The 18,455-nt window shown below is 38.5% G+C and overlaps 1 protein-coding gene across 1 annotated transcript in view; it reads left to right on the top strand.

Moving 5' to 3' along the window:
• The first annotated feature begins 752 nt into the window (after positions 1 to 752).
• The window catches only part of LOC138837834 (polycomb protein SCMH1), a 116,023-nt gene continuing 98,320 nt past the window's right edge, over positions 753 to 18,455 (top strand). The window contains exon 1 of the mRNA XM_070036832.1: positions 753 to 912. The gene's annotated coding sequence lies outside the window, so the exon portion shown is untranslated. The remainder of the gene's footprint in view (positions 913 to 18,455) is intronic.

Below are 18,455 nucleotides of genomic sequence, written 5' to 3' on the forward strand. Positions count from 1 at the left end.
ACTCCAGTCCCTGGGGCCAGCCATCCCTGCCACACCTGGACACCTCCCTCTGCCAGGATGAGCTTCCTTTGCAGGTTCCTTCCAGAGCCAGCGTGTGTTTGGTCCAGGATGCCTCCTGGGACAGAGCTGACCATCCTGCAGCGCGCGAATCAGCACTGGGCCAGGCACGAGCGGGAGCCGGGAGCGGCAGGACCGTGTCCGGGAACTCCACCTCCCGGGTCTTCAGATTCCTCGCTGCGCTGAAGCACAGTGGTGCGGCGAGGGGCACCGTGCGCGGCCCACAGGTGGACGTGAGGGACCGGAGCCGCGGAGAAGCCTTTCCACTTACCAGGTCCGCGTGCATCCCGTGCTCACTTACTTCACCTCACACCAACCCTTCGGCGCAGCGCGTCGGAGAAGAGGGCCTGACTAGGAGGTGCGAAGTTAACTCGCTTGACGTCGCCACACCGCCTCTGGCGGGGCAGAGGCGGCGCTCGAACGCGAGTCCCCGAAACCTCCGCGGGCGTCACTTCACCCGTCCGTGAAGCTGCTAAATGGGGCCGGGGGGGGGGGGAGCGCCAGGCGGCAGGCCGGCAGGTCCCTCGCTACGCGCACCGCCCCCCCAGCATCGCTCCGTTGCCCCACCCCACCCCCCACCCTCCCGCGCGCGCCCAACGGCCGCGGCGCGCGCCACCTCCCGGCGGGAGGCGCTGGCGGGCGGGGCCCGGCAGCCCCCGCTCCCGCCCCTCGGCCGCTGCCGCCGCCGCCACCGCCGCCTCCTCGGTGGAACCCCCGCCGCCCTCCCGCCTGCCCGTCGTTCTCCTGAGCCGCCTCCCGCCCCCTCCCTGGTTGTCCCCTCGCGCTCTGCGCAGCAGAAACATGGCGGCGGGAAGAGAGTGAGCCGCCGGCGCCCCGCGCAGCTGCTGCCCTCAGGTAAGCGCCTCTCCGCCGCCTGCCGAGCCAGCCAGCCCGCCTGGCGGCAGCCGCCTACCGCAAGCGGCCGGCGCGGGACCTGCGCTGCTGCTGCCGTTCGCGCCTCCGGGCTGTGGCTGCTGTCGGTCTAGCGGCCTGCGCGGCCGCGGCCCTTCCCCGGCGGTGTCCGCGCGACCGGGGCTCCGCCGCATCCGCTCGGGGCCTCAGTGTCCAGCTGGCGGCCTGAACGCGGCAGGGACGCCCACGGACGCGGGCCCGCTAGCCACAAAGCTAGGGGCCCCTCGGAGGGGCGGCAGGCGGCAGGCAGAGCGCCGCCGCCCTGTCCAGGCCGCGGGCTGGGGCTGGGGTCAGCAGGCAGCCCTGAAGCCAGAGGTGGCAGGATATCTAACGGGGTCCCTGGTCCAGGTAGACGAGGATCCAGGACCTGGGAGCTGTCAGCAGCCTGTCGTCCGGGGCGGGATAACTCCTGTGCCACCTGCCCCTATCCCGCCACTAACGGGCGGCGACAGGAGGTTTCAGACCTCAATCGGGGGCGGGAGCCATGGACACGGAGGTGGACTAGGTGTCCAGGAGGGCGGGACACGTGGGCACCGCTATGAAAGGGTGCCCTGCACATGGGCGAACCCCAGACACCATTGGACTTGAATTGAGAGTTATGCAGGATCTCTTTCTCGCACCCCATGCCGAAGTATCTTTGCGAATCCCATGTAACACCCCAGCAATTTGACAAACCTGTTTGGACAGCTATATACTCCGTAACGGGGTGCTAATCTCCTCCCAGGGAAACCCGTTCCATTCCTGGATGGATTTGGTTCTAGGTGGAAATGAACAGCTGCTTCTCATCTTTCTAGTGCCTTTCCCATATGGATAGCTGTTAAGATAGCTGGAGAATAATCAATTTTGTCCTCATTAATTCCACTTCCTTCATTTCCTCCTGATATCCTGTGCTCTCAGATCCATTCTCTGAAATCAACTCTATAATTTGCCCCTGTCCCTTTTAGAGAAGCGTTTCTTAATTTGAGTAAGGAGACAAACACAACCTTGTAAGTTTTTGCAGAGCTCTTTGGGCCCAACGATTTGATCTGCTTAAGTAAGAAAAAAAAACAAAACACAAAGAAAAAATACTCTCTTCCTCATTTCTGTGTCGTTTTGAACTTGAAAAAAAAATCTAGTAATGTTTGTTCACCCCAGCTTAAAAAAAAGATCCTGTTTTGCAGAGACTTTCAGGTTTTCTTCCCTTCAAAAAATGTCTATAAACACTTCATCAAATGAGCTAACGTATATCAAAATGTTTTATAAAGTGTAATATGCCATTGCAAATAAAAGAACTTATTTTTACTCTGAAGAGGATTGAGGTCTACTTTGGTGCCAAACTGCAATTTAATATTTGGCTGGAAAGGGAAATTCTTTATTACATCGAACCCTTTGCTCTTTTCTAACTGCCAGCAGAAGGCCCCAGATTACTATGAAAAAAGAACACTTTTTCTTGCTCACTTAACAACATTGTTTTTTACTTTAAAAATGTCATTTATCCCTGGTGATATATGTGGTTGAATTTTTTAAAAATATCTGTTACTTTCTAAGTCCCTGACTAAGCAACCCTGTGAATTAATAATTTCTTAATCCCAGTAGAGATAGGATGGCCTTGTAGATATTTCTGAGCCTCTGAGCTCTAATTAAAGTTTCAGTTTTTTAGGCAACCATGTATTAGCAGTCAGAATTGATTCTTAATCTTTGTTTTTATGTTTTTACTTTTTAAGTTGGTCAGTGTTTTTGAAGTTTGTGTCATATTTTTAAAATTTTCTGGTATGTTATGTAAATGTTCTTTGCTTTTGTGTAAGTCGGGTAAATTTTTGTAACACCCATCTGTATAGAACTGTACAGATTCAGAAGAGCACCTTTGAAAGGGATTTAACAGTAGTATGTTATACATGGTGATTAAGCATCATTCTGTTGAAAAGTTAAATTTACCATGTCTTAGCCTATGTACCTACTGTGTGTCACCAGATGAATAAGAGACTTTCTGATCCTTGTGGAAATGGCAAATTGGATGATTACATAGGTCATCTCAGAACAAAATGTAAGACTTGTGCCTGTGATGCTGTGGTTGCCAGAGAATGAGGACTCTTAGACTAGCTGAGTTGAGGAAAGGCTCTGAGATGAGGTAACCCCTGTCCCCAAACTTAAATAGTAAGGGGTAACCTAGGCAAAGATGAGAGAAGGTTCATTTCAAACAGAGAAAACAGCATGATCAAAAGATCCAAAGGAGAAAGGGAATGGCTCCTATTAAGAACTACAGCAGTCTGAAAAAATAACAGTAAAGATAAAAAAGTAACAAACTGTGAGGTTGGGAAAGCAGGCAGAAGCCATGCCATTGTAGACCTTGTGTGCATAAATATCTTAAAAAATAGTTGATTTATTTTAGTCACTGAAAGATTTTCTTTTTATAAATCAGGATTTCAAGTAACATTTTAAAAGGGTCAAAAGGATGAATTTGATACAAATCCTATGAGACTGTGGTTAATTGGATGTACAGGTAAGAGAATGAAGAGTCTAATGTGGTGTTAATATTGTTGCCTTGGGTGAGTTGGAGGATGGTAATAGCATTGATGGAGAAAGAAAACATTGGGCATTTTGTTATTTTGAACTTGAACACTATAATTTCTTGAGTTAGATCAATGAGCAGATTAGTGCATGTAAGCTGGGGAAAACAGATTGTGATCAGACGTGGGGATATTAATACATTAATATTAATATGGTGTTGAGTAGGTAACAGCTAGGTCTGTGTGGGTAGTGACCTACAGCAGAAACAAAGGTTAGTGAAGTATGACAAGGAATTGTGCTGCTAATATATATTGAAGAAGTCTGTGTGGATAGTGAAGTGATTTAGTATGATGAGATATGGGGAAGAGAAGAAGACTGTGACCCAGGTGCAGTAAAAATAGAGGATTACTAGAGTAGTAGATAACAGATGATGAGGTAGGATGTAGAGTGAGTGGGATATCCAGATGGTACAAACCCTCAAAGGAAGAGGGATTTTTAAACACAATAAAGCAAAACGTGTGTGTGTGTGTGTGTGTGTGTGTGTGTGTGTGTGTGTGTGTGTGTGTGTGTGTGTGTGTGTGTGTGTGTGTGTGTGTGTGTGTGTGTGTGTGTGTGTGTGTGTGTGTGTGTGTGTGTATTAACTGATCTCTTCATCTTAGAAGAGTTTGATCTTAGTTTTGAAAGAGAGGGGAAATTTCCCCACATTGAATTCTTTCTACTAACAGGTAATTTCAAAGACTTTTTCTCTAATGATTGGTAAATAAATAGGAAATAATTAGATAAGCCAGTGAGGTTACACTCATGGTTTCTGAGCAGTCTAGTGAAAGATCCTCTGCTTTGGATTTAGAATGGCCAGGATTCAGATTTAGGCTTTGTCATTTACTAGCCTTGGGACTAAATTCCTTAGGTTAAGTGAGCTTTAGTATCTGTAAAATATAAATTTCTATTATAGGGTATCACAAAGATTACATGTATACATATGTACACATGTATAAATGTATAATCACTAAAATCAACTGACTTTTTTTGGGGGGGGGTCCGGTCATGGGCCTAAACTCTGGGCCTGGGCGTTGTCCCTCAGCTCTTCAGCTCAAGGCTAGCACACTACCACTTGAGCCATAGCACCACTTCCGGCTTTTTTTTTCTGCTTATATGGTGCTGAGGAATTGAACCCAGGGCCTCATGCATGCAAGGCAAGCGCTCTACCACTGAGCCATCTTTTCAGCCCCTCAACTGACATTTTAAAAATGTTATTGTTTACCTGTTTCTAAGAAATTTATGTTCTGCCATCAAAAATGAAACTTTTTTATGCCTACCTAAATTATTAGGCAAAATATACTAAGTACTCTAAGGGAAGTAAAAGAGTGGTTTTGCAATTCAGAGGAGTCATTTTTAGGAGTCATTTTAAACATCTAGAAACATATTTAAGAATTTAAGAATTTTCTTTGGGCCTTGGAGAAAAAAATTATTAAATAACATTTTAGGTAGATGTGCAAACTAGGTCAGTTACACAACATGTTTGTTAAAAAAATTAATAGCTGCTACAATCTTAAGTATTGTATTTGTGTAAGTCAATAATGGGGTATGTGGTTAGAAAGATGGACTTGGACCACTGTATTAAAGACCTGAACCTGTGTGGTTTGGAGTTAATTCTAGATAAATTAAGGATCTCTCTCTGTCTCTCTCTGTCTCTCTCTGTCTCTCTCTGTCTCTCTCTCTCTCTCTCACATACACACACACACACACACACACACACACACACACACACACACACATGCACATGCACGTACACACAGAGATTTAGTCACAGTTGCAATCTCATTTCCATACAACCATTGTTTTTATATTAGGTTTGTGTATACACACATGCGCATCAGTCTGAGGGCTTGAACTCATAGCCTGGGTACTGTCCTTGAGCTTTCTTGCTCAAGGTTAGCCTCCACCACTTGAGCCACGGCCCCACTTCTAGCTTTTTGGTGGTTAACTGGAGATAAATAGCCAGAGAATTTTTCTTCCTGGGCTGGCTTCAAACTGCTATCCTCAGAGCTTAGCTAGGATTACGGGCATGAGCCCAGATTTAGTTCATTGTTTTTGTTGTTGCAGTGACAAAATATTTGACAGAACACCTTAAAAGAGGAATTTATGTTTTGATTTGAAAAAGGAATTTATTTGGATTCATCATTTCAGAGGATTCAGTCCATGGTTGTTTAACCCTATATGCATGGGCAATACATTGTGGTAGTAGGAATATGTAGAGGATGCTGTTTATTTCCTGGTAGACAGGAAGCAGAGAGCAAGAAAGGGACTAGGGGCAGATATCACCTTCAGATGGGTGGTCCCAATGACCTACTTTCTTCAACTACACCTCACTCATCTCCAAAATAGTGCCATTAGCTGGAGACCAAGTGTTCAACATGTGAACCAGTAGTAGACATTTCATATTCAAACCATAATTCTACCATAATTTCCCCTATCAATTCAAGCACCTGCACCCACCTATTACTTAAAAGAAAAGGTGGAGATTTGCATTAAAAGGTATCTTGTCTTTTTCCCCTGCAAGAAAACTAAACTAACTAAAAGAATGTACCTGTGTTTTCCTGCGTCTTCCTTTTACTGAAGGCTAAATTTCTGACCCCATGTATCTTCATTGCTTAAACCTCTTTCTTCTAACTTCTTTTCTTTTATATTTAAGTCTATTTAGACTTGTAATAAATCTAACCAAAATACAAACTTTCTCACTCTTATAATTCACTATATTCTATCTTTAATCTCTATCAGTGAATAATAAGACTCAATTTCCTTATCTAAAAATAAGTATAATAATTGTATTTATTATTGCACCTCAAGATTGTTGTGAATTCAAAAAGTTTTTATTATGTGCAGAGCATATTGTAGAAATGCTATATGTGTTGTATTCATATATATTATTTTTACTACTACTGGTACTTATCTCAATTTTTCAGTATTCATGGGGAGATAATAGTTTCCATTCTTTACAAGTAAACTGAGATTTAAAGGCTTTGAAAATTTCCCAAATTGCAGAATAAGTGGCAGAGACTCTGGGCTGCTCTGATTAAGGTTATCTGTCTTCTTAATTGGTGATAATATGGACAAAGGTATGAGAATCAGCAATTTGCAGGCTGAAGTGGCAACATTTCACATCCATGGGAATTCCTTTTATGCTGAAACACTTTATCTGCATTCTCTTAACAGTCTCATTTACTTACTTGGGTTCCAATAACATCTGCAAACTTTTTGCCCAAATATCTATCTATAGTGAAGCTACTTCTGCATATTAGGTCTTACATTTAGTTACCTATAGATAGCTTCATAAACATCTGTGAACCATTTCTACTTCAAAGCTGGTAAGCCCAAAACTGTACTCAGTATCTCTACTATTTTTCCTACTCACTCCCATATTTTTAAAGACAACTTCTCTTTTAGTAGTTCATTCAGAAACTACTCTAGAAGCTCACTATCTGGGAAGGGAAGATGTATTTAACTCTTTGGCAAGCAAATGCTTCATAACTGCATAAATAGTTTAGAAATTCAGAGTTAGAGGGAAAATTCACTAACTTATGTAATAGCTTTGTAGTCTTCAAATTCATCACCTTAGGAGAGTTCAATAGAGATAATTCAAGAAAAGAAAGGGCAATAAAAAGTATGGGAATTTGGGAGCAGAAATACTTTTGGGATGATAAGAATGAAAATCTGTCTTTTCTCTTAAAACCTTAGAATAGTTCAAACTGCAGGTAGGTAAGTTTTAGGATAGGTCAAGTCTAATTGTTTCTTGGTAAAAGTTATAAATTCAGCTATCAGTAGTTTGTTGGAATAGTCCTTTGACCATAGTCACTTAAAGACAGAGTAGGAAATATTCATACTGTGCAAGCATTCATAGCCTACAAAGGGAGTCAAATATGGTAAGCATATTGCATTGTAGTAAGTACATTAGTAATGATAGCTGTGTTTTGATGTGATATCTATGTATCTGTTTATGGGATGAATTCATATGTTGAAGTTCTAACCCCCAATATATTGGAATGTGACTATATTTAGAAATGAGGCCTTAAAAAAGATAATTAAGCCGGGAGCTGGTGGCTCACACCTGTAATCCAAGCTACTCAGGAGACTAAGATCTGAGGATCATAGTTTAAAGCCAGCCCCTGCAGGAAAGTCCATAAGACTCTCATCTCCAATTAACCACTAAAAATCCAGAAGTGGAACTGTCGCTTAATTGGTAGAGAGCACTTGCCTTGAGCAAAAAAGCTTAGGGACAATGCCAGGTCCTGATTTCAAGCCCCAGAACCTTCTCAAAACAAAATTAAACAAAAAAGGTAATGAATATAAAATGAAGTCACATGTGTAGGCTCTAGACCTAAATGACTGGTGTCCTTGTGAGAAGATATTTTCGACATGGAATACTCAGAGAGAATACCATGTAAAGACAGAGGGATATGACCATCTATAAAGCAAGGATTGAGGTCTCAGAAGAAATTGGCCCGGAAGACACTTTGGTCTTGGATTTTGAGCCTTCAGACTCAAGAAATAATATTTCTGATGTTTAGACCAGACAGTCTGTGGTGTTTGATACAGTAGCTCTCACAAGCTAATACAATGTCCACCTCAGTGAAGTTGGTAATCCCTAAGCAATTTTGCTTAGGGATTGCAGGGTTGCTGCTGTAAGAATGGGAAGAGAGAAGGTGAGGAAGGATAGGTAATTACAGATGCATAGTATTGAAGGATGTTGCCATATACATTTTCCTATGATTTTGAAGTCTGTAATAATCCTATCAGCTAGGGTGCCAGGTCATTTATTTTCTGATAATGAACTGAGGTGCAGATGGAGGAAATGATGTACAAATGATTGCAAATAGCTAGTGTCAGAAATTCTTATTTTGTCCAGAATGGCACATTATCTCCTCTGGCCTTCTTTTTAAAACCCTGTACTATTTGAACCTTTGGCTGAGTCTCTTGAAAGTTGTCGTGAATTAATTTTCTTAGGCTTCAAAGTATATAAAAGCTGCTGCTTTTATTTTTCTGCTCATCTTTACTATAAATAGTTGTTCACTTTTAAAATTGAAATATATACATGAATACATATATATATATATATATATTCTATTGCTCATTGGCTTATTATAGGCATATTCCCAAGTGTTTTCTTACTTATTATACCTTTATACTCATACTTACATAGACTTTTCCTCTGGGGCATTCAAAATTAATGGAAATATGGCTATTTTAGCTATTATTTACTGTTAAAATACAATAGAAGCCAGAAGAGCCAGCAAAATTGTTCTTGAAAATATTTAAAAAGAGAACAGGTGATTTACAATTTTAGGCTTCTAATCTTGATTTTATAATGCCTTCTATGTCAGAAAGTCTTCAAACCATATTAAATCATGTCATTCAAAAGTAAAAGAATTTGAGAGTATAAAAATTTATGTAGATAGTTATAACTCCTAATTGATGGAATATATGAGATTAGAAATATTGTCTATAAGTTTTATGTTTGTTAAGATTTTTATTCATTCATTGAATATATATTTATTGATGTCTAGTAACTGCTAGACATTGAGCTATGTACTATGACAAAGATGAATGTTATAACTAGTGCCAGTGGCTCACCTGTTACCCTAACTAATCAGGAGGCTGAGCTCTGAGGATCATGGATCAAAGCCAGCCCCAGCAGTAAAGTTCATGAGACTCTTATTTCTAGTTAACCACCAGAAATGGGAAGTGGAACTGTGGCTCAAAGTGGTAGAGTGCTAGCCTTGAGTGCAAAAGCTTAGGGAAAAGACCAGGCCCTGAGTTCAAGCCCCATGACTAGCCAAAAGAAAAAAAGATGAATGCCATAATTTTTTTATTTTTTGAAAATTCTTTATTGTGATTAAGTGATTATATAATTTCACAAATTTCACAGTATTGTGGGATAGTGATACTTGGTTAAAGTCACACATTCTAACCTTCATAGGGCAAATTGTCTATCATGGTCTATAAAGTTTATGAGTTCTATGAGCTTTGACAATACAGTTATTTCTTCCATATTGGGTGATATGTACATTCCTTTCCTTTTGCTTAGTGTCAGCTGTTCCCTGTTTCCTACTCATTCCCTCCCTCCCATTGCTGCCATTGAGTTGCTTAGTTTGTTTTGATCAATGTCCAGTGCAGCTGATGGGCCCCATTGTACTATGTTTTCCCCTTTCCCTCTTGTTCTGTGTCCTCCTCCTAGTTTCCCTCCGATGTGCACATATATCCCATATATGTGATCAGAATGCCTTAATTTTTTTGGGGGGGTCCGGTTGTGGGGCCTGAACTCTGGGCCTGGGCATTGTCCCTCAGCTCTTCAGCTCAAGGCTAGCACTCTACCACTTGAGCCACAGTGCCACTTCCAGGTTTTTTCTTTTTGCTTATGTGGTGCTGAGGAATTGAACCCAGGGCCTCAGGCATGCAAGGCAAGAGCGCTACCACTGAGCCACCTTCCCAGCCCCCGAATGCCTTAATTTTTAAATGAACAGATATACAACAAAGTTGAAAAATGTATATGTAGTACATTTAACAGCCAAAAAGTAGTTTAGAAACAAATAGTTTAGAAAAGACAAATGGATAGAAAAAGGGCATGACAACTTTAATGTTTATTAGCTATTCACTAGTAATTAGGTAAAGGAAAATTACATTTCTGATGAGATGCTATTTCATACCTATCAGATTTGCAAACATTAAGATGTCTGATAATACCAAATATTGGTAGGGATGTGAAATTGAAAGAACTCTTAGATACTACTGATCAGAATAGAAATTGAACAGCTATTATGTTATTTGAAGGGAAACTAATAGAACTCAAGATCATATTAAGTGCAGAAAGCTAAACCTAAAAAGACAAATATTACATTTTCTCCCATTTATGGATCTAGATTTTTTTATGTGATGAAAATAGAAGCAAGCCAATTTTGGAGGAGGGAGAATCAAAAGAGGAGATAAAAGAAAGAGAAAGGATGAATAAGATTGAGGAACACTATTATAAAATCTATTACTTTGTAAAATTAATATACACTAATAAATTGATGACCATAAACAGAAATTGTACAACTACAGAGCAAAACAATTTGGCAATATCTGTTGAAATTAAAATGCACATAACCTACAACTCATCCAGCAGTTCATGCCTATGTATATGCCCTATGTAAATTCAAAGTATCATATTTGAAAGAGACATATCATATATATCTGAGTGCTAAGGGCTCATGCCTATAATCATAGCTACTAAGGAGGCTGAGATACAAGGATCACAGTTCAAAGCCAGGCTGGGCAGGAAAGTGAGACTCTATCTCTCAAAGCTAGAAGTAGAACTATGGCTCAAATGGTAGAAAGCTAGTCTTGAGCTAAAATAAAAATAAAAGCTCAGCTGAGATGTATTGTGTGAGTGAAAAATACACAGGTGATTTGAATCACTCAGTTCTGAAAAAAGTTAAAATTGAAATTAAATAATTTTATACTGACTACCTACTAAAGTAGTATTTTGACATATTGAGTTAAATATTAATTTTGCCCATTTAGTTTTACCTTTTTAAAATGCATCTTCTAGAATATTGAACATTATATATGGATCTCATGTTTATGACTTCTTTTATCTTTCTGCCTCAAAACAACTCTTGGGGTTGGAATAGAAAAAAAAATAAATTAAATTAAAGCTCAGGAACAGTGTCCAGGACTCAAGACTGGCAAAATAAACACATAAAAATATTCATGCACGGGCTGGGAAGGTGGCTCAGTGGTAGAGCGCTTGCCTTGCATGCCTGAGGGCCCTGGGTTCAATTCCTCAGCACCACATAAGCAAAAAGAAAAAAAGCCGGAAGTGGCGCTGTGGCTCAGGTGGTAGAGTGCTAGCCTTGAGCTGAAGAGCTGAGGGACAGTGCCCAGGCTCAGAGTTCAGGCCCCACGACTGGACCCAAAAAAAAAAAATTCATGCATCATTGTTATAGTAAAAAAAATTCCAGCTAGCCCAAATGTCTGTCAAGAAGAGAATGAAAATATTGTGATGTATTTACTTAATGGAATTCCATGTAACAATGAAAGAGAATGAACTAGATCTATATAGTAACAGGTAAATATCACAAATGAAAGAGTGAATGTCAATAAAACAAATTCTGGAACACATTTTATAAAACTTAAATTTTACTTCAACTAAGTTTGTGAATATATAAATACCTATTCTTTATATTTTTATATATCTGAACTATTATATGGTATTTTTTTGTTGTTGTTTGTGTGCTTTTAACTGGGGCTTGAACTCAGGGTCTGAGTACTGATAGCTTTTTTGCTCAAGACTAGCACTCTACCACTTGAGCCACACCTGTTTCCTGATTTTGGGTGATTAATTGGAGATAAGAGTTTCAAGGACTTTCCTGCCCAGGCTGGCTTTGAACCACAGTCCTTAGTTCTCAGCCTCCTGAGTAGCTAGGATTACAAGCATGAGCTACTTCTGCCCAGCATTATTTTAAAAGAATAATCGCATATAACCCTTGCTATGAATGTAATATAGAGAAGAGAATAGCAGTAGTAAAGAGGTATTAAGATGAATAGCATAAAATTTCTGGTTTTATAAATCTGAGATGGCATATTAAGGCCATTTCAAATGCTATTTTCGGCCTAAACAAATGCTTGGGTTAAATTGTATCCACAGTACTATGAGAACACTGGGCAGGAACAACTGTCAAGGTTGAGGAGGAAGATCTTTGGAAAGCCTCCACAGAGAGTAACATTGAATTAAATTTTAATGGTTGAGGGGTGGTAATGTAAAAAAATGAATTTTCATTTAGGAGGTGAAGACCTGTTGAATGAGTAGAAAACACTTGGTGGAGTAGAAGAGGTCAAAGACATGCAGTTGAAGAAGGAGAACAATAATACAGCATTTCTTTATAGCCAGACACATAGAATTTTACTTGGCTTCAACACAATGTCTAGTGATAGAACCAAGATTTGAACTCTGCAAGTCTGGGGCCAGAGTATAAGGGGAAAGTTGTATTTTGAATGCTAAGGAAACAATCATGAGTTTAAAAACAAGAACAGCAGTATAGAAGGCAATAGGAAGATAATAGAAATATTAAAAAAATTACAAATCATTGTGCTCTAAGGTACAGTAAAAGATGTTAAGATAATGGTGATATAGATATGTTAGAGAATTAGTGATTCAAGCTATCAGTTCTGTGGGATAATGATTGTAGTTGTATTTAATATGTAATATGAAGTCAGGAACTTTTCAAAATAAATCTATTGTATTTGATTAATAAGTTCTTTATGTGTCAATATGGTTAAAAGAATTTTGATGCTTTGCAGTCTATACTCATAGATTCTCTTAATTAGGATTAATATTGACAATTTTGTCTATTATTCTATACCTTTGGTTTAAATAAAATAGAACTTATCCTGTTGCTGATTTAGAATTTATCCAAAATTTGATTATATTCTAAAGATAAGTAGATCTCAAATATTTCACAGACAAGAAAATGAAAAAGACCTTATAAGCAGCACAGTCTGTAGACTTTGTTATGTGGCTTGATGGTAAGGAGTCCCAACTTGTCACTTACTGGCTCTGTGACTTAGGCAATGGGGTTGTAATAAATAACCTCTAAGGTTTCTTTTCAATTCAAATTCTTTTTTGGGGGGGAGGGGTCCAGTTGTGGGCCTGAACTCTGGGCCTGGGCGCTGTCCCTCAGCTCTTCAGCTTAAGGCTAGCGCTCTACCACTTGAGCCCCAGCGCCACATCCAGCTTTTTTCTTTCTGCTTATGTGGTGCTGAGGAATCGAACCCAGGGCCTCTGGCATGCAAGGCAAGCGCTCTACCACTGAGCCACCTTCCCAGCCCTCAATTCAAATTCTTTAACTGTTTAATCTAATATTGTTCAGTATATAAACTGAAACCCTCCAAAATAAGTGATTGGGCAAGGGTCATAAAATCTGGAATCTGTTACTCTTGACTCTTAGTCCAGGAAATCCAATGGAAGATAATTAACTATTTGTATGGCAGGTATATACCATGCATGAACAACTAGTTACATGAAAAAACAAAGACAGGTGGGAATGGTGGCATGTGCTCAAAATCCTAGCACTCAGAAAGCTAAGGCAGGAGTATTACAAATTGGAATTTGAGACTAGCTTGAGCTACATATAGAGACTCTCAAACAAAAGAAACAAAATAAAAACTAAAGGCATATGAAATTGTTTCAGAATTCATTTAGTTATCATATATATAACCAACTTCTTCTATGTTAGTATATAGTTAGTATATATATGTGTATATATATATATATATATACATGTTAGTATATGTTAATATATATACACATATATAGTGTTGGTCCAGAATATATTCAAAGCACGTATCTCAGGTACATTACTATACTAAAATACGAAATAATTTTTTAATATGAGAGATACATGGCAACATGAAAACATTATCTTCACTTACTGTTGTAAAGGTATTATTAAATCCATTTTATATATAAACAGACTTAGAAATATCTGGCCAAATGAAAATAGGCCTGAAGACCAACGTCACAGAGTAGAAGACCCACAAATAAAAACAATATAATTATAGTCATTGGATAAGGGAGCCAAAATATATGTTGGAAAAAAGTCTCTTCAATAATTAGTGTTGGAAAAACTGGATGTCCATAGATAGAAAACTAAAATTGGATCCCTGTCTGACACCATGCACCAATATCAACTTAATATGGATCCAAGACCTCAATATCAGACCTGAAACTGAAACTACTACAGGACAGAGTAGGAGAAACATTAGAACTTACTGGCATAGGCAGGAATTTTCTTAAGGTAATCCTAGGATACAGCAAATAGGAGAGAGACTTGACAAATGGGTTTACCCCAAACTAAAAAGTTTCTTCACAGCAAAGGACAGGGGCCTAATACAAAATATACAAGAGCTAAAGAAACTATCCCCCCTCCAAGTTAATAACCCAATCAGTAAATGGGCAAAGGAGCTAGAGAGACTTCTCATAAGAAGAAATTAGAGTGGCCAATAAACACATGAGGAAACGATCAACATCCTTGACCATAAAGGAAATGGGAATCAAAACAGCTATGAGATTTCATCTCATCTCAGTTACATTGGGCAACATCATGAATTCAACAAATGCTGGCAGGGATGTTGGGGGGAAAGGAAACCTATTGCACTGTTGTACAACTACTCTGGAACAGCAATCTGGAGATTCCTCTAAGAACTAAACATATAGATCTTCCCTGTGACCCAGCCATACCACATCGGGGCATCTACTCAAGCCAGGATACCAAAAAGACATTTGCATATCCATGTTGATTGCTGCACTGTTCTCAGTAGCCAAGTTACAGAAACAGCCCAGATAACGTATAATGAATGAGTAGATCAAGAAAACAGTATATATCTATACAATGGAATTTTACTTATCCAGGAATAATAGGTTATTTGCAGGGAAATAGATGGACCTTTAACAAATCGTGTTAAGTGAAGTAAGACAGGCTCAGAGAGACAAATGACACGTTTTCTCTCATATGTGGAAGCTAGATATAAAATACAGTTATCCATAATAACATGTACCGGGCTTAATGCATTTACACACAAACCAAGTAAAGGGTGGTATACTTAGGGGAGGAATTCAAAGGTGTAACTCTTCTGAGAAAGTAATGTGCTGTCTATCAAAACATACCAGGAAGTAGCAACATGGGTGGGAAGGCACAGGAATAGAGGGAGGAAGGGTGAGTAAATGTAGTCATTATATTCAATGTACATTATGTAAAAAATGTACTGTGGGGGCTGGGAAGGTGGCTCAGTGGTAGAGTGCTTGCCTTGCATGCCTGAGGCCCTGGGTTCGATTCCTCAGCACCACATAAGCAAAAAGAAAAAAGCCGGAAGTAGCGCTGTGTCTCAAGTGGTAGAGCGCTAGCCTTGAGCTGAAGAGCTGAGGGACAGCGCCCAGGCCCAGAGTTCAGGCCTCACGACCGGACCAAAAAAAAAAAAAAAAATGTACTGTGTAACTTGAGGGTAGAGATGAGAGGGGGAAAATGGAGGAGAACAAAGGAAGGAGTAATATTGACCAAGAAGCGTTGTACTCATAACCTGACTCATGGAATTGTAAAGCCTTTGTACAACTACATCATCATCATCATTGTCATCATAGTATCTGGCCAAGATTATGTAGTTTCTAAGTAATAAGACTAATTTTCTAAGTAATAAGACCAATTTTCAAATTTAGAACAGCTTGACTTCAACCTCAGTGTACTTTCTATATCTCCAGTAGTATGTAATTTTGAGATCTTATTAGTGCTTCTAAGAAGTAACATATGTATTTTCTGACTATGTTGTATCTTACCCAACAGTATAGTCAACCTAGAAATGTCCTTGATGTTATAGTTAGAATCTTAAACTTTACCCAAAGACCCATGTGTTAAATTGGTCCCCAGGTTAGTGCTATTCTGAAATAGGGCCTAGTAGAAGGTCATTGGGTAATTGGGGGCATGTCTTCAAAGGAAGGGATAGTGGAACACTAACTTCTTTTTCCTCCCAATTCTGCTTTCTACCATCAGTTGAGTAGCTTTCCCTGTCACCACTGCCACCATGATGACAGTAGTCATGAATTACAACCTCTAAAATGAAGTAAAAATAAACTTTCTCTCTCCAACCCTGTACTTTTGAAGTTATATCCCAAATAATCATTGTCTATACCAACGTCTTGAAATGGTTCCCCTGAACGTTCTTCTTGCAGTTTAGAGTTCCAGCTCTTTCATTTGAGTCTTTGATTCATTTCAAATTCATTTTTATACTGAGTGAAAGGTAAGGATCGTTTCAGTCATCTACTTATGGATATCCAGTTGTTGGGAGTCAATTTGGCTGTACATATGTGGGCTGGAATCACTGTTATTGCTTTGGTTATTCTATAGTATGTCTTGGAATCAGTTATTGTGAGTAGTATATCCATAGATCTTATTGCTCAAGATTACTTTAGCTACTCAGTCTTTTGTGCTTATATATCAATTTTAGGATTTTTTCCCAGTTCTATGAAAAATGTCATTGGCGTTTTAATGGTCATTTGCTTTGAATCTTTGCTTTGGATCTTAGATCTCTTTGAATACTATGAACATTTTGATTATATTGATTCTTACAATCTATAAATCTGGGAAAACTTTCCATAATTTTTTATGTCTTCAACTGTTTAAATTTTTTTTATTGTAGAGGTCTTTCACTTCCTTTGTTAAGTTTGGTCTTTGTTATTTATGTGCTATTTTGTAACTCTTATGATTGCTTTATGATTTTTTCTTAGAAAATTCATTATTGATGTGTAAAATACAACTTTATTTTATATGCTATAACATTACTGAATTATCAGTTCTAGTAGTCTTCTGGGGGAGACTTTATTAAGTATATTATTAAATATATTTATTAGGCATATTATTAAGTATATCATCTCCAAGTGGGGCTAATTTAAATTTTTCCTTTCCATTTTTTATGGCTTTATTTTTGTCTTTGGCCTATATGCTTTGGCTATAACTTTTAGCACTAAATTGAGTAAAAGTGATGAAGGTGAACATTCTTGTCTTGTTCCAAATCTTAATGGGGAAAAGCTGAAAGCTTCAGTATAACGTTGGCTGCCTGTGCTCATATATAAACCTTTATTATATTGAAGTGTATGATCCTAATTTGTTCAGTGTTCATTGGCAAGACATGATGTTAAATTTTATTAAATGCTTATTCATTTTTTTCATCTGTTGATGATGTGATTTTTATCTTTCAATCTTTGATGTGATAGATCACATTTATTGATTTATGTTTGCTGAACCATCTTGTGCCCCGGGATAAATACAACTTTGTCATGTGAATAATCTTTTTTCTGTGTTGTTGGACTTGATTCGCCAGTTTATTTTGTTGAGAAATTTTACGTCTGTTGGTCTGTAGTTGTCATTTTTTGTTGTATTCTTTTCTGATTTTGGTATCAAGCTTAGTACAGCTTGCCTCACTCAGAATTAGTTGGGAAGGGTTCGCTCATTTTCAGTTCCTTTGAATAGCTAGGAAATTTGGTTTAGTACTTTTTTTAGAAATATGTTAGAAGTGAGCAGTAAAGTTGTCTGGTTCAAGGCTTTTCTTCTTGTGTGACCTTTAATTTCTGATTAACTTCACTGGCTCATTATTGGTCTAAGGTTTTCTGTGTCTTCATGGTTCAATTTTGATAAGTCATATGTGTCCACAAATAGCTCCATTTTTTCTAGGTTTTTGGTTTGTTAGCATTTAATTTTTTTCAAGTACTTTCAACATTTTTTATTTCTGTAGTATAGGTTATAATGTTTTCTTCATCTCTAATTTTATTTCTTTGCATTTTCTCTCATTTTCTTTGTCAGTCTAGGCTTGTTGTTTTTTTTTGGTTTATGTTTTCAAAACAACTTTTTGTTTAATTTTTTTGTATTTTTTAAGTCTCCATTGCATTTGTTTATGTTCTTATAATTTTGGGTTTGATTTGCTCTTGCTTTTCTAGATCCTTGAATTGTATCATCAGGTTGTTTATATGAAATCTTTCTATTGTTTTTGATATGTTTTTATTGCCATAAACTTCCTTCTTTGTACTATTTTCACTGTATCTCTTAAGGTTTGACATGTTGAACGAATTCCATTTTTATTATTCAAGATTTTTTTAAGTTGACTTTTGATTCTTCAATGACTCCTTAAAATTGTATAGTTTCTAAGTTTTCTTTTTGTTAATTTATAGCCTTATTTCATTGTAGTCAAGGAAGATACATAATATTATTTTCATTTTTTGAACTTCTTGAGACTTCTTACCTATGGTCTGTTCTAGAGAAAATGCTAAATAAAAGAATATGCATTCTGTAAATGTTGGTCCATTCGATCTAACTATGGATCATTTGTTCTGATTTAATGTTTCAACCTAGTTTAATGTTTTTATTGAATTTTTGAGTGAGTGATCTATTTATGAATATGTAATGTTGAAGCCTCCCACT

The sequence above is a fragment of the Dipodomys merriami genome, unplaced genomic scaffold, assembly GCF_024711535.1.
Source record: "Dipodomys merriami isolate MVZ:Mamm:240054 unplaced genomic scaffold, mDipMer1.0.p SCAF_277, whole genome shotgun sequence".
NCBI lineage: Eukaryota > Metazoa > Chordata > Mammalia > Rodentia > Heteromyidae > Dipodomys > Dipodomys merriami.